The 24,906-nt window shown below is 46.6% G+C and overlaps 1 protein-coding gene across 10 annotated transcripts in view; it reads right to left on the reverse strand.

Moving 5' to 3' along the window:
- The window catches only part of LOC144754418 (zinc finger protein 618-like), a 1,175,017-nt gene that overhangs the window by 654,979 nt on the left and 495,132 nt on the right, over positions 1 to 24,906 (reverse strand). The window lies entirely within an intron of this gene.

Raw genomic sequence — 24,906 nt, forward strand, 5'->3', positions numbered from 1 at the left:
CAAACTTGGCACTACTGAATATTCTCCTTCCCTATTGCAATTTGACAGGACATCACCCGACCAGATTTCAAATCTAATCTCCACCATCAAGTCAGGTTCCGCCACTGACCCCTGCCCTCCAGCTGTACTTAAACTAGTCGCTGACCTGGTTGCACCCACTCTATCTAACATCTGTAATGCGATGTTTACATCAGGCATATACCCCAGGATATGAAAAAAAACCATCATCAAACCTTTGTTAAACAAACCTAACCTGGATCCGAATGAAACGAAGAATTATAGACCCATAGCTAGTCTGCCTTTTCCAGCTAAAATCTTCAAAAAAGTTATGAACATCCAGCTATCCAAGTATATTGAAGATCACCAACTTCTGGATGGCACACAATTTGGCTTCCGTAAGGGCCACGGAACTGAAGCAACGCGCTCATTAAAGCATCTGAAGACATCAGGATTATTCTAGATCAGGGAGGGATGGCTGTTCTCATACTGCTGAATCTATCAGCCGCTTTTGCCATGGTTTATCATGCCATTTTGATCGATCGTGTCACAAAAATAGGTATCAAACACACAGCTAGAGCCTTGCTGACCTCTTTTCTCACCAATCGTACACAATCGGTGAATCTCTGCACTTTTAATTCCTCTCAACTGGCCCTCCCATGTGGTGTTCCGCAAGGATCATACTTAAGTCTGACACTCTTTAATATCTATGTGTAGGACCTAACTAAAGTCATCAAAGCATACGGGATGGGCCTCACATCCTACGCCGATGATACTCAACTGGTGCTCACTGTACACAATGATGGTGATAAAGTTGCAGCCAACTTTCAGAATGGTATGCTAGCCATCAGCAGCTGGATGGTCAACAATTGCCTTAAGCTGAACTCTGGAAGAACAGAGGTAATGACATTTGGCAAATTGTCATCCATCTGGTCGTCTTCCTGGTGGCCATCCTCCTTGGGTTCCTTACCACTGCCAGTCACCAAGGTCAGGAATTTGGGCATCATATTTGACGGCAGGCTGTCCTTCGTTTCCCACGCCAACTCTGTGGTCTCAACATCACTCCATAAGTTGCGAATGATAAAAAAGCTTCAACCATTTCTACCCCTGAATGCGGGAAAAACATTAGTAAGCACCCTAGTCATGTCCACCATTGACTATTGTAATGGTCTTCTTACTAATGCCCAAAGTAAGGTCATCCACAAACTCCAAGAAGTCCAAAACTAAGCAGCCAGAATGTTATCAGGATTTCCTAAATACAAGCCCATCTCCCATATAATTCAACAGTATCACTGGCTCCCTGTGAGGAACCGCATACAGTTTAAAGACCTGTGCATTGCTTATAAAGCCTCCTGCAATGCTGGACCTTTATTTCTCAACAAGGCCCTAAATGCCTACATCCCTAACCGGGCCTTACGTTCTTTTACAGCACATCTGCTTAAGGTCCCATGTACTAAAACCGCATCATAGAGCGACAACCGCTTCATCGTTGCCACAGCAAAACTTTGGAACTCCCTCCCTATTAATATTAGGTCCAGCCAGTCTTTACTAGCTTTTAAAAAATTGACAAAAACCTTGTTGTTAAATCAATCAGTTCCTCTGTTATCTGGTTGATGCTCGCTGTCCCCAGCGCCGAGACACCCACGAGTATTTGCGCGCTTTACAAATCCCATAAATAAATAAATAAATGGCTACCCGTGTAGTGCTCAGCAGACAAGCCTGGTTGCATTCAACTGGCTTTTCTGGAGGTGCCCTAACATCCCTGACAGACATGCCCTTTGATGGCTCTAAACTTTTCATGGAGGCCAACTCTGCATTAGAGATTCAAGAAAAGACGTTATGACCCACTCCATAAGGCTGCTTGTGTCTACTCATCAATTTCACCAGCAATAACGTAAACATAGGCGCAACTCATGAGTTCTGGCCTAGAGACATTGATACCTTTCCCGATCATTACAGCAACCTACCTCAACTTTTCACATTTCCAGAGGCTGCTGAAGCAGCAGAAGCTACTCATAACAGCAGGCACAAATGTCATCATCCTCCTTCTCCCACTGCAGCAACGGCCAAGTCACTCAGTCATTTATCCTTCCAGAGCCACAACCAGCTAGTGAGTAGCAGGATTCGATTTTTCACGTTGACAGACTAGGTCTAATTCATTCTGACTGCCATGTATTGGGACAGAACAGTATGCTACCCAGATCTCTGGAGTCTCAACATCTGCCAAACAATTGGGCTACCCCCGCAAGAAGACGTCCTTTCTCAGCAACAGCGTTGAGTACTGCATGCAAATCTGCACAATCACCATGCGTGGAAACTGAACTGCAGCATGTGGCCAGTTTTGATTTGCGGTCTAAATTAGTGGACTTAATCTTCGCAGCCAGAAATCCTTTGACCAAGTCTATCTATTTTGTCTGTCTGCTGGGAAATGTTTTAGTCTGGTGTAGAAGTCATTATCTTAATCCTCCATAGGAAAAACTTTCTGATGGCTTATTTGTTTTAGTTTTAGCCCAGCAAAGTTTTCCAGTGGACCAGGTTACGGTTTATATGTCCGACCTTTCAGCTTTAGTGATTGGAAAATCCTCACTCACAGGCTCATGCACCACATGGAGACCCACTCATGTACTTATTCAGCCACTCATGCACTCTCAGAACCACTCAGATACCTATTTAAAAAAGCTCTTAAAACCTGTCTCTTTAAGAGGGCCTACCAATGAGAGCATGCTGCTGAGTGTTACTGTAGGGGGCTTAGCTGATATATTTGATTTAGGCGCCTTGACGCCCTTGGGGCTAAGTCTGCGCAAGATAAGATCCTTTTCATTCATTCAGATACCCAGATTCACTGAGACACTCATGCACCCATTCACAGACCCACTCAGACACTCACGCATCCTCTCATAGACCCACTCAGGCACACACTCGCAGAACCACTGAGACCCTCATGGATCCACTCAAAGACCCACTAAGACACACACACCAACTCACATTCCCACTAAGACACTCGTGCACACACTCACATACCCAGTCAGATACTCAGGCACCCAGACACTCTGAGACACAAGCATCTGCTCACATACCCAGAGACACTCATGTACCCACTCACAGACCCATACAGCCCCTCATGCACCCACTCACCTCACAAACCTACTCAGAGATCCACTCTGACACTTACGCATCCACTCAAAGATCCACTCAGACGCACTGCACACACTGACAGACCCACTCAGACACTGGCACATCCACTCATAGACCCACTCAGACACTGTTGAATCCACTCATAGATACACACATCCCCACCATGCACCGTTTTCTCATCAATATATTTACAGCAAATGTTGCAGTGATATTATCAATTATGATATAGAAGATGTTATAAGTGATGTAATATGTAGGGTAATTAGCTGTGCATGGCGAGGGCGCAAGTTATAGTTAACTTAGGGAATGAGTTATAGTTATTAGAAAGAATTGTATACACAACTGCAGGATTTCTATGGATTTATGTGTGTAAAATCTGAACCTAACTATAATGTCCCTGTAACCTTTGTTTTTTTGGGGGTATTTCAAAGGTTTTTTAAAATTCAATTTCCCAACTATAATGTCCCTGTAACCTTTGTTATTTTCAGTGAATTGCTACGGTTTTTAATGCTACTGCAAAACTATAACGTTGCTGTAACCTTTAGTTTTCAAATTCAATTTCTAGGGTTTTTTGTAATGTAAAGTAATATTTATTAACCGTACCTTAATCCAACCACTGCCATGCAGGGCTGCCAACCACCCGGATACAGCCAACCCCACGTCGCGCACAGCCTTTGGACGGGAGCAGTGGGAGGTTGGCTGTAGGATCTGATATATGGTCAACTTCCCAAGCTAGCCAACCCACAGGCCTTTTCCCCGGGCTGCTTTTGCCCACAGAGGCCCCATTTCCTGGGGCACGTAGCATATGTAGGGGAAGAGGCATGGAGCCTTGCTCCCTGGGCTGGTTTTGGCGACAGGGAACTCATCCCCAAGGCCTGGCACATTTTGTGGGGGGAGGGAGGCATGTGTTCTCTCCAGGCCAATTTTGGCCCCGGGACACCGTTCCCTGGCGGCCTGACCTAATTAATATGTGGGAGTGGGACCCACAAGCACACAGCTCCCCTCCCCATCCTATATGGGCCAGGTGGGCCCCATGCCCCGTTCAATGATTTATCTTCAAACATGATGATAATACATTAATAGCCGCCAAGTATAAAAAGAACCGACAAAATCAATGACAAATGTTGAAACAGTTCAATAGGAAAATTAACAGAATGAAGAGTTATATAATGAGTCTTACATTTTTTAAACCTTATTTAAAACACGCTTTGCTTCTATGTAAAAAGTTATTTACCACAGAATCTATACACAATGACAAATAAACTTACTTTACAACTGTCTTGTACGGTTCTGTGGCTACTGATAAATCTGGATCCTACAGCAAAGAAACGGACAGCACAGATAGATGCATGTTGAATGTGGTAATGTCTTTTTGGTTTTTTTTTTAAGAGAAACACTGGAAAGACAGTGGGAGCTCGGGAGAAGAATGGACAGTTTTAAGAAGATCGGTGCCACGGTGCAACTTAAATTCCCTGCCTTCTTGAAGGTAATGCACAATAACAGAATGCATAACATCAGGTCCATTCAGGAGGCAGATGAACTACTGGACAGCATCGGTAAAGGGACCCCATAAGCAACTAACCATGAAATAATGTTCTATAGGTTGAGCTGAGGGTACATACAAAGGAGGAAAAAGAGGAGAGAAAGAGAGGGGGAAGGGGGAAAGAGGTAAAAAAAAAAATTAAACCAACACAAATAAAATAAGAATAAAATAAAAATAAAGTATAAAAATGCTTTTTAACAAAAAGGGAAATAGGGATATGATTTGATGCAAGGCACAATTTTTCTTTCTTTTTCTTTCGCTCTTAGGTGGGTAACACAAGGGTTAAAAAGGTAGAGGAAAAGGAAGTTACGGGCGCCCCATCTGGACAACAACTAGTCCAGGTAAATAGGGGTTGGGTTCTCCAAGGGAGGCGGGGGGTGGGGGGTATGGGTCGCAGGGGCATAAAATATAAAAACACCTCATTCGTCTTACTCTTCATAGGTTATGTTGACCAGAGCGTTTTAGTCAGGCTGGGATTGACTGAGGGGCTAAAACCAAGGTGTTGCTGTGGCTTTTTCTTAAGGAGGGCCTGGAGGGTGGAGTGTTTCCCCTAATGAATTCCTTGCAGTTATTGTCCTGGAATGTTAATGGTTTGAGGGTGGGGTCGCGTAGAAGGAAAATTCTACAATATCTAAGAGATTCCCCAGCCCAAGCTTTGGTAATCTAGGAGACACACCTCCTCGAGGCAGAGACAAAGGACATTTTAAGATCACAGAAGTGGGTGGATTCTTACGCATGCACCGATCAGACTGCAAACATCAGGGGGGTGTGGATCCTTTTTAAAAAGTCAGCCAAAGCACAGATTTTACAATATAAAAGGGACCCAGGGGGCAGATGTTAATAATGAAAGTCTCTGTTAGAGTGGTTCTTTTCACATTAGTCGGATATTATGGCCCGAACTGTGACAACCCCATTAACCTCCAAACCGTCTTCTTGCACTTATTGGAATTTCCCGAGCCAGTGATATGGGCAGGGGACTTCAATATCTTCCTAGATCCTAAATTGGATAAATCCCCCAATAGCAGAGCAACCACACCTTCGAGATCAAGGACAGCGCTCTTGCCAATAATGACGCAATTGGGTCTCAGCGATATCTGGAGAGAAAGGTCAGGGCAACAGATGGGTGATTCATTTAGGAATTTCAAATACAAACATAAATCACGAATCGACTACATACTGGTAAGCCATACTCTCGCGATAAAGTAAAGGACATAACCTATCTGCCATCGCATATGTCAGACCACTCCGGTATTATATTGACATTACAGAGCCTAAGTTCCCAACAGGCCAGAGGGTGGTCCTTTGACCGCACACTCCTACTAGAAGAAAATGAGATGAGTTTCCTTTTTCGAGAAACAAACCAGTTTTTAGAGTTTAATTTGGGAACCGCCGACATTTCTATTGTTTGGGACACTTTTAAGGCTTTTTTGAGGGGAACAATAACCAACAGGGCAAGTTATAGACGTAAGAAATATAGAGAAGAGATCATGGGCCTCGAGGAAGATATGAGGAAGGTGGAAATAAAATTAAATGGTCAAGAGGGAATCGGACAAAAGGAAGATCGGAAAATTAGTAAGAAATTGAAGGAACAAATGGAGTCGGTTCTCCAGGGGAGGCTTATGCGTAGGTGGGAAGTGAGCAAGATGGCCCATTTTGAGTACGGGGACGGAGCTGGCAAACTATTAGCTTGGAAAATCAAGGCAGACCAGCTCCGGAACCATATCAAGGAGGGAAATCAGTGGGAAATGGAGAACCCTCCATTCTTTCAGATGCGGGCATAGGAGAGGCTTTTCTAGATTATTTTCAGGAGATATACAAAGAGACATCTACAGACGATAAATTTAAGGCTAAGTGTTGGCTGGACAATATCGCTCTAACACCTATATGTTCCAAACAACAACTAGATTTAGGGCAGCCCACGATGCAAGAAGAAGTGAGGAAAGCAGTGGCAAGTGGGAAAAGGGGCAAGGCGGCCGGCCCGGATGGACTACCAATAGAATTATATTGTGCACTTGAAGACAATTTAATACCAACAATAACTCCTCTATTTAACAAAATCTATATAGATGGAATTAGTCCTCCGGCAACGTGGAATGATGCCACAGTTTTGTCCTCAGTATGAAACCAGGAAAGGACCCCGCCACTGTGGGTCTTACCGGCCCATATCGCTCCTGAACATTGATTATAAACTACCTATCGGAAGTCATGGAGAAATTCAATCTGGGCGTAATATTTTGTCGGGCTATATAATCAATCTATAAATCTCCATTGGCTAAGCTCCTGGTGAACGGGTGTCTTTCAAAGCCATTTGGTATAACTAGAGGAACCCAACAGGGCTGCCCTCTCTCCCCCCTGTTGTTCGATATGTATATTGAACCATTCGCAAAGAAATTAAGGGATAACCCTGATATCGAACCTTTTAGGTATGGGGACTGGGAGAGAAGGGTAACCCTATATGCGGATGACATTTTGATTCTGTCAGAATATCTAGACAGAACTCTCCCGGCAGTTATTAAACTGGCTGAGGAGTCTGATAGGGTCTCTGGCTATGAGATAAACGCTGGCAAGACAGAAGGTATGACTTGGAATATCCCGAACCCTGTACATCAGACCAGTCGCAGTATGCGTTATCTTGGGATCACAATTATCCAGGACATGAACAAATTGACAGACATCAATCTATCACGAACTCTCCGGGACTGTCAAAAACAAATGAAGTCATGGACACACCTCCCCTTATCCATTCTGGGGAGAATTAACCTAGTCAAAATGTCCATACTGCCCAAGGTCACTTTCCTCTTTAACACAATACCTCTACATTTCGATAAAGATATTATAGGAAAATTCCAGCGAGAAATCAATTAGTTTATCTGGGTGTATAGATCTACCAGAATCGCATGGAAGAAATTAAGACGTCGGAGAGAAAAAGGGGGTTGACATTACCTGATTTACAATTCTACGCTTGGGCTTTTCAACTCCCTCACTCTTGCATGTTACTGAAAATACCAAGTGACAAAGGGAGTGGAGCTATGTTTCTGGCTATGCTGAAAGGGGCGGGGCTGCAAGTAGATGGGTTTATGTATAAATTTGGTGACCAAACATTAAAAAAAAAAAGTCAAGCTTAAGGTCCTCCAGGGGTTTGCTAGGATATGGGCATCATTGAGGAAGGCGACAGGTCTCAGTTATTTTTCCAAATTGGCACCACTCTGGGACTCTCCAGGTTCACCAGAATGTCTTCGTGACAATCTGGCTATCCCACTAAGAGATGTTGGAATCAAAGTATGGGGAGACTTAGTCAGTAACAAAACACTCATCCTATGGGAGATCTAGAAAGGATAGTGTGTAGCGACCTTGCAAGATTCAAACACATTCAGCTAAATAGTTGGACACAATCTCAGTTTAAAAAAGGGGAAAATATAGGGGAAGGAAACAGTTTGGAGAAACAGCTTGTGGAAAGGCCAGTAGGTAAAAAGGAAGTTTCCCATTGGTATTGGGCCATAGAACAGGAGATCGATGGTGAATTTAAGTTGGCCGATGAGCTATGGGGTGGAACTTTTCCTAATGAACAGTGCGATCATCTATGGCAGGAATCTTTCAAAATGCTTTTCAACATCATTAAACCTGCATGGATGAGGAGGAACCAACTATTTACGGCCCATCGTGCATACCTATCCCCCCTCAGATTATCAAGAATCAGCAATGGCCTACAAGTTAGCTGTAAAAAATGCAGAATGGTCGAGACCTCGGACCTTCACATGTTTAGAGACTGCCCCCACATCCAGACAATCCTGGGAAGATTTACAAAGAGCATTGGGGAGCATAATGGGAGTGAAAATCTCAATCGACCTAAAATTAGTAATTTTTGGCTTACACACCCAGATACTTGGTCCAGCCAGACTCTTTCTATTTTATTCTATCTTGCTGGCAAGAAGACAAATATTGGGTTGATTCTGCCCCCCCCCCCACTCACTCGGGCTGGTTAACTTCCTTGTATGACACATCAAAAACAGATATGGCCAGAGTATGCAGTAGGAAAAAGATTGTATACTGGGACTTATTGATGCAGTGGGTTTTTTTTCCTTGATTTTTTTCTGGTCCTACGATTATGCCAACTGGACACTCCCTGGACCAAATCAGAAATGACCATGGCTTATGGGGCTTTGAGAAGGTCCATTGGATCTTTTTGATCAATCTGGAGTGATACCTAACCTACCAAAATCAATCAATGGGTAGGGCCCTTCTGTCTGACAACATATCCCTTCGGGCTTTGGCCATATGGCATCGTGAGAATCCGAGGGTAGAGCCCACGTCATTCTAGCCCATTGAGAAAGGGTAATTTACAGACGGTCAGCACGCAACAGGTATTGGTGAATGAGGACAAAAAAGAAGAAAAAAAAAAGAATGTGGTAATGGTTGAATCAGGATTGGTGCAGGCCTGTTAGTTCCATTTGGAAGCTCCTGATCTTTTTATGTGTACAAGATGGAGGTGAGGTTATTTTCCCACGTGGAAGTATATTGATGATATACCCAAGATTGTATGGAGGCAACCTAAACACTGAGGTGACGAATGAGGAGAAAGACTTCCCATGTTAATTCTATTAGGACCTTCTGACATTGAGGGCTTCTGATTAGTATTCTTGAAGACTGACATTTGGTGAATGGTACGAGTTAAGGGTTTGAATGCAGCTCCTGTTGTCAAGGTGGTCTGCGTCTTTTAGAAGGGAGTCTGTCTTTTGCCTTTCTTTTTGATCACTGCCAGGTGTATAATTGATAATCATGTGCAGACTGCTCACACCTCACTGTGTTTCTGTTGTGGGTGCTCCATACTGGAGACAACCCTGCTGAGAAAAGCCTCACCCTGATGCAGAGTCTGTAAGACAGCCTAGAAGGACACATTAATGGAGAACAGACCCAAATCAGTTCTGTAAGAACAGACTGAGAATACACATCCCTATTTAAAAGTGGGAGCTGTTCACTCCCTTGTTGTTAAAGTTCCAAGTTGTCTTTCACCAACAAAGCTGTGCTCCACAGAGTACCCAAAAGACTACTGCATGACTGGAGGTGGTGTCTGCCTCACGGCCAGCTGTCCAGAGGTGAAGGGACATCCTATGGGACCAGATGTACAAAAGGATTTACTGGTTGTAAAGCCTGCTATTAAGTTAAATTGCAATCTTTGTGGCCAGTAAATGTGTTTTTCAAATATACTCAACCCATTTAGAAATTCCGAAAAAACTTTGGGATTAGAAAACCATACAGAATCAATATTTGGAAGTGGAGAGTTCATGGCATCCCTCCTAAATATAGATCCCTGCTGTTATGTGTTATTGTTTTCTGACCCAAACTCAGATTCAAATCACTAATATTTTACTAACTACTGAAAGGTAGTGGTAACCCAATTGCAAACCTCTTCCCCTTTGTGAAATGTCAGAAATGTCAAAACTATTTTTTAGGAGTAGCCACTGCCTACTCTTAAAATTATTTTTCAAAATTAGTATTTACTTTTTTGTTTAAAATCCAGTCAGTTTTCCTTTAAGGAAAACAAGCTGCATTTAAAATAAATATATATGTGGTGGTCTGCTGAACCCAGCAGGCCACCATCCGTGTGATGGCAACGAATCATAGTGGGTATCAATTTGCAACCTACCTCATCAATGTGATTGGAGTTTAATCTGAAGGAAAAACTGTTTTCCCTGTCCTTGAGCGCCTGGAGATTCCTGCCTGGGAGAATGGGGAAAGAGTGAGCAAGCCAGCCATCCCTGCAGGATGGGCGGACTACTGGGACGGACTAGAGCAACTGACCCTGATACTGCAAGCCCATCCACCAGAAAGAAGTGAAGAGTGTGACTGGAGTACAGTCTCAGACCCAGCCACAGACACCGAAGTGGAGGATCTGCGGAATTATCTTAGCCTTCCTGAGCTGATCTGACCGTTGTTTCTCCCACTGCAGTTGAGGCACATGCTTCTGTGTGCCCAAGCTGTGTGCACTGCTTAAGAAGGGACCAACCCTGACAAGTAGCACTTGCGTCTTGACTGAATCGCCACCATAGAATTTTATACGCGCCAACTTATGTCTGAGCGGTCTCTAGCACAGAAGAAAAAACCTGTAAGGTGTGGCACTTGTCCAAGTTTGACAAATGGGCTAAAATTGTGGCTAGCTCCTGGCACTTGTCAATTCTATGCTTTAGAAGTGATACTATGAGGCACTTCCAGCTGTAACAAAGCAACTGAGTAGCTGCCAGTGGCATAATGCCCAAGTGTGCCCGATCAGATCTAGCCGCCACTGGCTAGAAGCACCTCAAAGCAAGCCAGCAGCTGACCACCACCTGTGACTGAAAGAGTACTGCATCCCTGTTCCAATGAGCCACAAGCAACTCATCACAAGACTCACCAATCCAAAGGGAATATAAGCTACTGATGCTGTCCAGCCAGAAGAGGGTCGCAGTCAGAAGATGGTAGCATACAGCTGCTGCCTCTATGACACTGCTGGTCAGCTTGCATCACCTGCTGAGAGTTAATCAGTTGCCAGGCTTGTCCTCGGCCAGTGCCCTTCGTCCCCAGCGAGGGAGGAATATGGATTGAAGAGCGGTGGCAGATGAACAAGTTACTTACCTTCGGTAACGATATATCTGTAAGAAACAGTAGTTAGTATTAGATTCCTTACCTTAGAATATCCCCAGGCGTCAGTCTGGATCCGGAAACTTTTGCGTAGCAGTACCCCTGCGCGTCGGTAGGCGTCGTCTGCAGGCGTCCCCTGCGGATCCGCGTCGTCGGCGTCGTGCGCCGTGATGACGTCGCTGGAGTATATAGACGCCGCCTCCGCGCGCTGACGTCAGTTCTTTGCACACAGCTTTTCCGCGCCAGAACACGCAGAGCCATGTGAGAACCAACACTGGTGCCATTTGAAAACTAGGGCCCTGAAAGGGATGTCCTTAACCCTAGGCATCAGTTCGCAGAACGGGGAGGATGGGAGGGGCGGTAAGGAATCTAATACTAACTACTGTTTCTTACAGATATATCGTTACCGAAGGTAAGTAACTTGTTCATCTGAAAGAAACAGGTTAGTATTAGATTCCTTACCTTAGAATAGATACCCCAGCAATACCAACCCCGGTGGTGGGTCTGCGAACCAATACAACCTACACCAGAAAGTCCTGGAGGACCGAACGGCCAAAGAAGCCATCCCTCCGGACTTGACTGTCCAGGCAGTAGTGCCTCGCAAAGGTGTGCAGCGAGGCCCACGTGGCCGCCTGGCAAATGTCCTGCAAAGGGACTCCCCGGCCCAGGGCAGTAGTAGCCGCCGTGGCCCGAGTGGAATGGGCCCTCAGCCCAACAGGAGGCTCCTTCCGAGCCAAAGAGTAGCATGCTTTGATGCACAGGACGACCCACCGAGAGATGGTCCGTTTCTGTACCGCCCTTCCCTTCTTCTCACCCACGTAGCCAACAAACAGTTGGTCATCCACCCGGAACTGGCGTGTGCGATCCATATAGAATGAAAGCGCACGTTTTGGGTCCAGACGATGGAGCCGCTCTTCATCCTTTGAAGGATGCGGAGGCGGGAAGAAAGAGGGCAAGGTGATGGACTGCCCAATGTGAAAAGCAGAGACTACCTTGGGCAGGAAAGAAGGTCTAGTCCGAAGAACCACCTTATCAGGATGAACAGACAAGAAAGGAGGTTGAATAGAAAGAGCCTGGAGCTCACTCACTCTCCTGGCAGAGGTGATGGCTACCAGGAAGGCCGTCTTTAAGGTGAGAAGACGGAGAGGACAGGAATGAAGGGGCTCAAAGGGAGCGCACATCAGGAAAGTCAAGACCAGGTTCAAGTCCCACTGAGGCATCACGAACGGAGTTGGAGGATACATGTGCGTGATGCCCTTCAAGAATCTTAACACAATAGGGGACTTGAATAAAGATGGCTGATCAGGTAGCCTCAAGAAGGCGGAAAGGGCAGAAAGATAGCCCTTGATAGTGCCCAGAGCAGAGCCCTGCTGGGCAAGGGAAAGGAGGAAGAGGAGAACCTCAGACAGAGGGGCAGAAAGGGGATCCACAGCCTTTGCTGTGCACCATGCCACAAATCTGTTCCACCGGCAGGCGTATACCGACTTCGTGGAGGGACGCCTGGCTGCCAGAATTACATCACAGACTTCAGGAGGCAAGTCAAATGGCCTCAGCTGCCGCCGCTCAATCTCCAAGCATGGAGGTGGAGACTGGACAGGTTCGGGTGGAGGACCGTCCCCTGCTGCTGCGACAGAAGGTCCTCCTGAAGGGGCAGGCGGATCGAGGGACCGACTGTCATGCTGAGTAGCTCGGGATACCAGTATCTTCGAGCCCAGTCCGGAGCCACAAGGATAACTTGGGCCCGGTCGCGCCTGATCTTCTTCAGCACTCTGGGCAGAAGTGGTATAGGCGGAAAGGCGTACAACAGACCGCAACTCCACTCGCGCCGAAAGGCGTCGCCGAGCGAGTGCCGTCTTGGAAACTCCAACGCGCAGAACTGATGACATTGCGCGTTCTCTTCTGTGGCGAATAGATCTAACCAAGGCTCTCCCCATTGCTGAAAGAGGCCTCTCGCCACATCCGAGTTCAGACGCCATTCGTGATCCACCGAGCACCGACGGCTGAGTTCGTCCGCCCTGGCGTTCAGAGAACCTGCCAGGTGTTGAACCGTCAGAGTCACGCCCTGACGTTCCAGCCATTGCCAGAGGCGCAGAGCCTCTTGGCAAAGGGTCCACGACCCCACACCGCCCTGTTTGTTGCAGTACCACATGGCGGTGGTGTTGTCCGTGAACACCTGCACTACACTCCCGTTGACAAAGGGGAGGAATGCCCGCAGCTCCAACATGTTGATATGGAGCCGGGACTCCGCCGGAGACCAGAGGCCTCTGATCTCCGCCTCTCCCAAGTGGCCACCCCAGCCTTGGAGGGACGCGTCCGTCACAACCACGTGCTCCGGTTGGGGAAGGGAGAGGGATCTGCCCCTGACCCAATCGCGGTCCGTAAGCCACCACTGCAACTGTCTCGCAGTGCCCTCCGAGATCAGGACATGGTCGGATAGGTTGCCCTGATGCTGGGCCCACTGAAACTTCAGGTCCCACTGCAGAGCCCGCATCCGCCATCTGGCGTGATGCACCAGAAGGATGCAGGAGGCCATCAGCCCCAGAAGCCGCAGCGTCAACCTGACCGAAACCCGGGATAACGGCTGAAAGATGGGAATCAGAGCCTGAATATCCCGGACCCGCCGTTCCGGAGGATAAACCCGAAACTGCGCCGAGTCGAGAACCGCTCCGATGAAAAGGAGCTTTTGAGAGGGACACAGGTGTGATTTCGGCACATTGATGGAAAACCCCAGCTCGTGCAGGAGGTCTGCCGTCATCTGAAGGTGGTGGACGACTGTCTGGGGCGAGCCCGCCTTCAACAGCCAGTCGTCGAGGTAGGGGAAGACTGAAACCCCTAACCGGCGCAGATGAGCTGCGACCACCGCCATCACTTTCGTGAACACCCGTGGGGCGCTGGTAAGGCCGAATGGGAGCACGATAAACTGAAAGTGCTCGTGGCCTACCGTGAACCGCAGGTAACGCCGGTGGGCCGGCAGGACGGGGATGTGAAAGTACGCATCCTGCAAGTCCAACGCTACCATCCAGTCTTGTGGGTCTAGAGCAGCCAAGACCTGAGCCAAAGTCAACATCTTGAACTTCTCCTTCCGGAGGAAGCCGTTGACGTTCCGTAGATCCAAGATAGGACGCAGGCCTCCCTTGTCCTTCTTGGGTACCAGAAAGTAGTGGGAGTAGCAACCACACCCTACTTCTGGCCCAGGAACGCGCTCGATGGCCCCCTTGGCCAAGAGGGCCGTAACTTCCTCCTGCAGAAGTGTCAAGTGGTCCCCCGACACACGGTGGTTCTGCGGTGGCATGGCTGGAGGAGTGGACTCGAAGGGGAGGGCATAGCCCCTTCGGACAAGCTGCAGCACCCACCTGTCCGATGTTATCGCGCGCCAGCGGGAGTGGTGATGGCGAACCCTGCCACCCACTGGCGTCACGTGAGCCCGAAAGCTCGGACTAGGAAGGCTTGGATGCCGCAGCGGAGGGAGGCGTGGACTGACCACGACGCTGGCCTCTACCGCCACCACGGCGGAAACCACGGGCGCCACCGCGCTGGGGAGCGCTCTGCGCCGCGTGGCTGGCAGCACGTGTGGGACCTCCCCTCCCTTGGCCACGAAAGGGCCGAAACGAACCCGTCTGCTGGCGCTGGGTCGAGAGACCCAAGGACTTGGCCGTGACCCTGGAGTCCTTGAAGCGCTCCAGCGCGTGGTCCGCTTTGTCACCAAATAGGCGACTGCCATCAAATGGCATGTCCATAAGTGTATTTTGGACGTCTGGTGAGAAGTTGGCCGATCTCAGCCAGGCATGGCGACGAATCGCCACCGTAGTGGACATGGCCCGTCCCAGTGAGTCCGTGGTGTCCAGACCACAACGGATCGAGTACCGCGCCGCATCCCGGCCTTCAACCAAGGCCCGGGTGAGCTTGTCCCGCACTTCCTGGGGGCATTGCGGCAAACACTCCTCGACCGTATCCCACAGGGAGTGGGTGTAGCGGCCCAAGAGGCACGCGGTGTTACAAGACCGCAGTCCAGCGCTCAAAGAGGAAAACACTTTTTTTCCAAATTGGTCGTACCTCTTTGATTCCCGGTCGGGCGGAGCCGACGGAAATGCGGACTGTGAAGTGGAGGCCTGGATCACCAGACTCTCCGGGGAGGGATGGGTGGACAGGAAGGCAGGGTCGTCCGAGCAGGGACGGTGACGCCTGGCAACGTTCCGGTCAACCGGCGCACCAGAAGCGGGCCTGGACCAGGTGCCCAGAAGGACATCCGTCAGGGCCTCATTAAACGGCAGCAGAGGCTCCTGGGGGCATGACTGCGGTTTAAAAACTTCCGTCAGAATATTCGGTTTGACCTTCGCGACGGGGAGCTCAAGGTGTAAGGCCTTGGCAGCCCTCATCAGGACCACCGAATAGGCAGCACCCGCCTCGGACGCCACAGGGGACGGAGAGACAAACCCAGGGTTGGGCGACTCGTCCAGGCCACTGGCATCACCCAGATCACCTACCCAGTCCACATCGTACTGGCAGGCACGGGATAGAGGGTCCTCAGACCCCTCCCAACCCTCTCCATACTCCTCCTCGTCATACCCATATTCTGGGTCGACGATATAGACATCGGGGTCAACGGGCCCCATCGGCGTCGGGTCCGGCGTCGGCCGACGCCGGTCCGGCTCCGAGTCCGGAGTCGGGGAGGAAAGGGGGGTGGCGCCGCGCGGCGTCGGTGCCGGGGACCCGACGCCGGCCGGAGCCGACGGCGGAGTCGCTGCACCACGCGGGGGCGGTACCACGGGTTGGCCCACAGGAACCGACGCCGGAGAGGCCGGGAGACCAGCCGGCGACGAACCAGAGGGAACCAGCGGCGCCGGGGCCGGAGCCACCGGCGGCGCCGGGGCAGGAGCACCCGAACCGCTCGGGCCCCCAGACGGGACCGACGGGCCCGCAGGCGCCGAAGGCCCCGCCGGAGAAGACCTCGCCCTCATAGCAATGAGGAAGGCCTCGATCTCCTCACGCGACGCGCCTTCCCCAGGGACCGACAGGTGTGGGGTAGACGGCGTCGGCGACCCATGCGGGACCGCGGGGGTGGGGTCACCCGAGCCCCCGGCCGCAGCACGCGGGCGTCGGGGGGAGTCGGGGGTGCGATGGCGACGCCCCGACTTCTTGTGCTTACCTGACGAGCCGGAGGAATGGTGGCGACTCCCGGAGCGCCCATGGCGGCTCCGCGACCGTTCCCTCGACCGCTCCCTCGACCTCCGACCGGACCGGGACCGTTCTCGACGCGGGGCCGACAACCGGAGCTCGAGAAGCTTGCGGGACCGCTCCCGCCTAGCTTTTCCAGTCAAGGCCCGACAGTCGACGCAGGACTCCACGTCGTGGTCCGCGCCCAGACACCGGAGGCAGAGTCGATGGTGGTCGGTGACCGACATCAGGCGGTCGCACTCGTCACAACTCTTGAAACCGGGCATCCTACCGGCACCGTAAAGATCAATCAGTTAACAAAAAACTTGGTCAAAAGACCGGAGTACTGCTCTTCGGATCTGCGCTAACTGGCGCGGAAAAAAGAAGAACTGACGTCAGCGCGCGGAGGCGGCGTCTATATACTCCAGCGACGTCATCACGGCGCACGACGCCGACGACGCGGAGCCGCAGGGGACGCCTGCAGACGACGCCTACCGACGCGCAGGGGTACTGCTACGCAAAAGTTTCCGGATCCAGACTGACGCCTGGGGATATTCTAAGGTAAGGAATCTAATACTAACCTGTTTCTTTCAGATATGAAGCCTACTGGCCCTAAGAAAAAGGGTGAGACGGGGTCCTAATACTACCACAAACTGGGAGGGAGATGTTTGAGTGGAGGGAGAAACTGCTACACCTGCACTACTAAAGATAGAGTAAAGAGGGAACGGTGAATGGGACAGAAAGAGGAAGAGTGCATCCTTAGCTTGAAGTATAAGCCTCACACCGTAACCAGTGTGTAGTACAAACGTATCATCTAATAAAAAAACATCCTTTTTATTAAGATAAGCACTGGACTAGACTGGAGAATAACATTATTGCCCCATTGTGAGACTGTTGAATATTGAGCATGTTGTACCCCTACACTACCCTCCCAGAAAACCCTGTGACTTCCCAACATCATTGTCACTGAGGGTCAAGAGCTGAAGGGGTTGTAATCGGCCCAGTTTGCAGATCCACAGTAGGATGGACCCTGAGACATTAGAGGCAAACTACCCCAGCCCCCACGGTTTTGGCACCTGCCTGCTCCATAGCTCCCGGAACATGGTCTGACACCTAGTAAATCAAAATTCCTACCAATCATCAAGAACAACCTGCAGTTACTAGGCCAAACATTGCTCAATGACAAAACTGGACAAAATTGAATCCCACCTTTTAGGCAATGGCAAGCGACTCAGATTTACCCTTGACACTGCCATAACCCTAAAAGAACACATTACCAAGAAAAACAACACACATTTGTATTAGTTCTCTCTGCTAAAGAAAGCAAAGTTAATTCTGAACAGCCATTCTTACACTTGGATCTGGACTCCATTCTGCCCCCTTTTAAGGGCATTCTCCATGCCACTGCACACCGGATGAAGGGCCTGAAGAAATATGCACGTTACCCCACCCTGAAGGAACTTCATTGGCTCTCCTTGCCAACACGCACCATCTTCAAAACTCGCGGCATCATTATTAAGCAATTATAAAAGTGCAATGTGCCTCTTTGGCTCAAATGTTCTCAATCAACAGTTGCTCTCAGCACACTTGCAGGACATTATCAAACTGGGGACAAAGGAGTGAAAAAAAGAAGAACAAAGCAACAGGCCCTTCATGTATGCACATACGACCTGGAACACCCATCAAGCTCCCCATCCCTGCTTCAATTTAGGAACAACCAGAAGGAACCTTTTTAAAAATATACTAAATCCTTATGGAGTAACAGTCCACTTTTCCTTTGGGAAATCAGCTTCCATCCATTCAAGCATTTACTGTAGCTTTGCCTTTGACTCCACACCTTTGTGTTGTCTTTCAGGTAGTTTTGGGCTATACAAATCAGTGCATGCATAGGTACATACAAATGGATCTCAGAACGACTGGAAGTGCTTGGGGCCTCACTATATAAGGCATCACTGCAGGCTCATGTGGGTAGCTGGGGATGTTGGGCATCAACAAAGAAAAAGTGTTGTCAAGGTAGGATACAGATCAGAGATGTGGAGTGACATGCACTTCACTCAATTTACATCAGTCAGCAGAATGTCACAGACTACAAAAAGACAGTTACTGGTAGCAAGATGTTGAACCCTCTGTAGCTGCCAGGCTAATTGAAAAAGACTAGTCAGACTAGCCATCTTGAGGGAGGGCGAAGACAGCGCTCTAGTGTTTGGGCGATTTGGGCCTAGACACTATAAAATGAACACCCTCTCCCGTCCGCGCAGCGGGCGGGCGCGCCAGAGGCAAGCCCGTCTGTGCCCGTCCATGGCCGGACGGGGCCAGGGGCACAAACCCCTGCTCAAATCCCTTCAGACTCCCTTAAAATGATTACATACCCTAAAGACCAGTTAGAACGCCTCTGTCCACCTACCATGAAAGCGTGCAGGCATTCACTGAAAGCTGAAATGATGCCCCTGAGCTGCAGGATTTGCCTTTACAACCCCAAGAACAGAAATGAACTTGAATACAAGATGAAATCTCTGATTATGTTGCAGATCAATTGTCGCTCGCTTAGGAAACAAACTCGAAATATTTGACCTTTTAATAGAACAACAACCAGAAGTTCTTTTCCTGAATGAGACGTGGCTAGATGAGGAGTCCACCCCTGATATTCTGGAGGCTTTACCCCAAGAATATGGTATACTAAAATTGGACCGAGACAAACAAAGGGGAGGGGGGGTTGCCATTATTCATAAACTTGAACTAACATGCACCCTGGAAGCTGTCACGATCAAGGATAGTGAAGCTGCCTTCTTTGCGAATAAATACAGGCCTAATATAACCTTTAATGGCTACTTAATTTACCGCCCACCTGGAGGGTCTACAAATTTTATAGACAGTCTGATAGAGGTAATTGCCCAATCAGCTCTACGATATGATTAGCTTCTTATCCTAGGGGACCTAAACCTCCATCTTGAAGATGAAAATAATAGAGAAGCCCGAGGACTACTTGCATCCCTAGAAATGTTTAATCTCAAACTACAATCCCTGAGTTCCACCCATAAGGCGGGTCACCTCCTTGATCCGATCTTTGCTTACTGGGAGGGAGTGACGGTTCAACCTCCAATCCAGGTACTATGGTCGGACCACTTTCTGATCAAGTTTAATATCCCAGGAGGACCTAAACAACCCCTACGAACCAAGTACAAGAACAGAAGTGGTGGTAGTGTTTCCCTAACAAGAGGGAAAACGTCCGCACTTATAGTAATAATCTTCAAAAAAAAATTCCAGTATTGAGACGTATAATGTATGGATAGATACTTATTGTCTTACATACATCCGGGTGCTTTTATGGCTTGCTGTACATCCACCACCAGGGATGTCCTTAGACGATATTTTTATGATCTGGAGAGGGGATGAGGAGCAATTAGATAATTTTTTGACTTATCTAAACAACAATGATTACAATCTTAGCTTTACATCTGAATCAAGCAAAAGTAACATTGCTTTTCTGGATGTTACTCTTTTCATTGCGAATGACAAATTGGAATCCAAACTGTACAGGAAAAGCACATCATGCAATTCAACTCTGCATGCAAGTAGTGCGCATCCGATATCCCAAATAGCAGCAATACCATATGGGGAAATGGTGAGACTGAGGCGTAACTGTAGTACAGAAGAAAACTTTAAAGGAGAAATTGAGAACCTAAAACAAAGATTCCTGATGAGAGGATATGATAAGGCCCTACTCAACAAAGCCCATAACAAAATACAAAAGGTCACTACAGAATCTACACTAAAAAGGAAATGCCGGGGCCCTAAGAAATATATCAACGATAAACTGCCATTTATAACTCAGTATAATGCCAACAGCTCCCAAATCTTTTGTACACTTAAGAAGCAGTGGCACTTGCTCAAGCTTGATCAAGACTTGGAGAAATATGTTGGGGAGAAGCCTCGTATTGTTTACAAAAAAAGGAAAAACTCTAAAAAACCTTTTAAGCCCCTCCATTGCAAAAAATCCACCCAACAAGAATACTGATATATGGTTGCCCCCAAAACTATGTGGTTTCTATAAATGTACACAATGTAATATGTGTCAGTTTGCTATGGACAAAAAGAAGTCATTTTGTTACAATAACAAGCAAACATACCGCATTAACCATTTCATCAATTGTAACTCCAAGCTGGTTGTATACTGCATTGTCTGTTACTGTGGGCTCATATATGTTGGCAGTACGATACGGCCACTCAGAGAGAGATTGCAAGAACATGCTAGAGCAATTCGTAACAACAATACGAGTTACCCATTGGCAGTACATTACAATAGGGAACACTCGCATTTGGATATGCTGAAAATACAGTTTCATGGAATAGACATGATTAAACCAGATACTAGAGGAGGGGACAATGTGTTGGCACTACGAAAACTGGAAACGAAATGGCTTATCAAACTTAGAGCAGTAGATAGGGGACTTAATATCGATAGAGAGCTACATGTCTTCCTTAAGGACTAATTTGGGTGTTTGGTCTCTCTCTATACAAGATATGGTTTCCTATACACATCCTTCAACACATCTGGGCTCTGACCATGGTTAGGGCAAAGTAATCTTGGATACTTCAATTGTGCCCTATATGGAAAATATATGAAATGGAACTCAAGAATGGTTTCATAAATGCATTGATTCATAATTTTCTGTAGCTAATCTATCACTAGGGTGCATGAGAATATGAGTTTGTTATTATGTCATATATGCACCTTTTAATTTCATGTTTTTCGTAATAGAGAAGAATAATATATGTATCACCTACTTTATCTTATATGGGCTTTCATATGAAGGTTTCATTAGAAACAATTCGTGACCTGGGTGTCATACTTTTCTAAAATCTCTTTCTCGTTACCGTAATACTGGCTAATATGGGTATAGCGAGTGTTCATGTCATAACTGATATCCCTGTTGTGATCATACGGAGAGCGGTTATTATAACGTCCATTATATTTGGACGTCTTGTTAAATTTGAAATAATACTTTTGGATGACACGTATTAAAACTATGCTTGTATACTGATATCCCTGTATACAATAGCTGTGTAGGCACATTTAGAAATATCGCGGCTTACGACATGATAAGATGGCCGCTCCATTTACTTACCAGACACAGTTAACTTCGGGGGTGTGATTGCAGCACACGCTCTGGGTGGAGACTCTCCACGGATGGGGCGGATATTATCAGCGTCTTTAAAAATGCGCGGGGAACACCACCGGTCGTTTGTTGATTTTGGAGACTAATTCGGAGTCGGCACACTATCGACTCGATAGAGGTGAGCGGGTATCTGTTTCTGTGTATATACCATGTAGTTAACGATAGGGATGGCTTGCTACTTTTTAGATATATTGGGTTTGAGTGTATCGCACTGGTGTTTACAATGTTTAGAGCGGGCATTTACCCTGTAATCATACTGTTTAGTGATGTGTGAGGTTAGTTTGTCACCCTGTTTCTGTATATATGTGGGTGCAGTTTATCTTATTTTGGTTTTTTAATTTTTCTTTGATTCTATAGACTTACTATGGTCTCGTCGCCCGCTAGTCACGACCCTACTAAATAGAAGGACTTTCCACATAGGACTCTTATCCTGCCCTTGATATTAGTAAGTAGAACGACGAGGTATTTTCATATTTATACATTGCCTGAGACATTAAGTGTGCCGATATGGTGTATCATCCTAAGGCATATTGTGGGGATATTTTTTAAAAATGTGCTATTTATTTCTAGATACTGGCACATACAATTACTGATGACAGAGGTGGCTTAGTCCTTCAATAATTTTGTCTAGAATACTCTAAATTCGGTAAGTAGGTTTTATGGTTCGAGCCAGATATCTTATTATATATGATGTCACTTTACTTTCTTGTGACATAATCTTTGTTTAGTATGGAACCATTCCTTTTGCCATAGACTGAGAATGAACTTGTCCATAGAATTCGGTACTTAAGATGTTTTAGGTATTAGGGCATTATTTTATGAACTGATGTGACGATGGCTTATGTGTTCTTCAATATACATGCTCACCTATAGCAACCAACAGTGTATCAATATCCGATAGACTAGCCTGCTCAGACTAGGAGGTTGGGACAATTTTTGATACATATAAGCTGATTAAGAATATGTTATGACTATACGGGGTCTCTAAGCACCGTTTGTACTGTATTATCTCTCCGTAGGTTGGGCTCGTGAGATATATCTTCGTCTAATTCCTGACATATGTTCACATGTGTGCGGAGAGGTGAGTGATGCCGATTCCTCCCTCACTCTGTTGAAATTGTACTTAATAACGTCGTTAGAATAGTGTCGATCCAGACTATGATGGAGGGGTCACATCAGGTTATTCTGGATATTATGTAAATATTCCAGGGTCAGATGAATTGAATGGTAACCATTTGGAGGGATCCAATAAATGAGGACATGCTAGAATCAGAAGAGAGACCGAGTTTGTCTATGTATAATTGTTTGTGTATTTTTACGTACTTTTGCTTTCTTATTTACTTTCTAAATTCACTTTTTTGTTAGGTATAACAGACTTCCCTTCAGCACTTCATGAATATTGAATAAATAGAACTAAATGAGTTCAATAATTATTAAATAATTTGGACGCTGAACACCATCGAGATCCTTACATGATCTAGGGTAGGTGCCTGGCATCTTTATTGATTGGATTGGTTTGGTACACACGAGTTATGCTTAAACCTCTCTAGTAACATCTCTCAAAACTTCGTAACATCAGTAATCTCCTTGAGAATAAATTGATTGACATCTTCTTCTTTAAAATTGACAGTAGAGGAGATGTGGTAATATCCGCATCCTGAATTTGTGATGTTTCTCCCTACATCGCAACATTGTGACTTTCTATATGAATAGGAATGTTTTGTAATATTTGCTTTATAAGTGTATTTCTTCAAGGTATGGTGTAATAATGATGATTGAGTTACATTTATATACCATACTGTGTACATATAGATTTCGTCAAAAATGAATTGATTCATTGTACATATGTATATATACTCCTTTTTAATTGTTCGTATTACTGTATGTAGGTGGTTTTTCTTCATATTTAGATCATGAGATATTTTGTATTTCATTTTAAGTGTATATAATAGGTATCATGTTTAATAGAATTTTGCACATTGTTTTGACTGTATTTTTCTTGTTAATTGCTTCCAGCCTTGAAAAAGTCTCAGTATCGAGACGAAACACGTGTCGGCTGTTGTGCTGTGAAGTTGTGATTATAAGATTGAAACATAATAAAAGAAAATCTTGGAAAATATATCTGACTTGGATTTCTAAATTTGGATTGAAATAAGGAAATATACTGGACACTGTTTGAATCATGATCATTGATTGCTGATATAATGTACAACGGACTTTATGCATAGCTTTATGAATGACTGTGCCATGTGCTAATGTGACATTGAACGGAGTGCTATACCTGGCTTGTTTTTCTCTTTTTTAACCCCTACGAACCAAGCCAATGGCATCTAAGCGTAGGCAATGGGGGAAACTTAAGCAAGTTGACTTAGAGCTCGCCCTTAAGGGAGGTAGCCCCCCATTGAAAGAAAGTGTAGAGGAAGCCTGGATGGATTATGAGTGTTGGCTAACAAGAGCGCTGGATGCAGCTGCACCATGGACTACCCAAGGCGCCAGTAAGATGCTCTAAATCGGCACAATGGTTTGACGCTGACTTAAAAGCTATCAAATCAAAGTGCAAAAAGCTAGAGCGCATCTGGCGCAGTAAATATGAAGAAACAGCCACACTCGAATATAAAAATAACATAAAAAACTACCATAGGAGGATTAGAATAGCTAAAAGAAACTTTCTAAATAACAGAATTGAATCAGCTGATAATTCTACAAAGGAACTCTTTGTCATATACAAGGAACTCACATCATCGGAGAGGACTATAGCCCCAGACATACATTCTATAGCAACCTGCGAAGCAATTGCGGACTTCTTCGTAGAAAAAGTTGAGAATATCTACAAAACCTTTCCGGAGGTCACGGATGGTTCATTCACAGACCATGCCACTACCACTGAGCCGACAAATACTTGTCACCTCAACCATTTTACAGTGCCAGACAACGCTGAGCTGCTGAGAATCATTCTCAGTATCCAATCGGGCTCCCCGAAAGACGTAGCTCGTCCCAAGATCTTCAGAAATCAGGCTGAACTTCTTGTAAATCATATAAGCCATATGGCTAAATTGTCCTTTCAGACGAGCCACGTACCACAAGACTGGGAAACAGCGCAGGTTATCCCTATCAAGAAAAAGGCTAACCTCAGTGTAACTCAGCTGGACAACTACCGTCCTATATCGCTTCTGCCCTTCTGCGCTAAGGTGGTGGAAAAGATAGTTAATGCCCAGCTGATAAAACACTTAGAAGAGGGTCATCATCTCCACCCCTCACAGGCAGGGTTTAGAGCGTATCACTCTA

The sequence above is a fragment of the Lissotriton helveticus genome, chromosome 5_1 (assembly GCF_964261635.1).
Source record: "Lissotriton helveticus chromosome 5_1, aLisHel1.1, whole genome shotgun sequence".
NCBI lineage: Eukaryota > Metazoa > Chordata > Amphibia > Caudata > Salamandridae > Lissotriton > Lissotriton helveticus.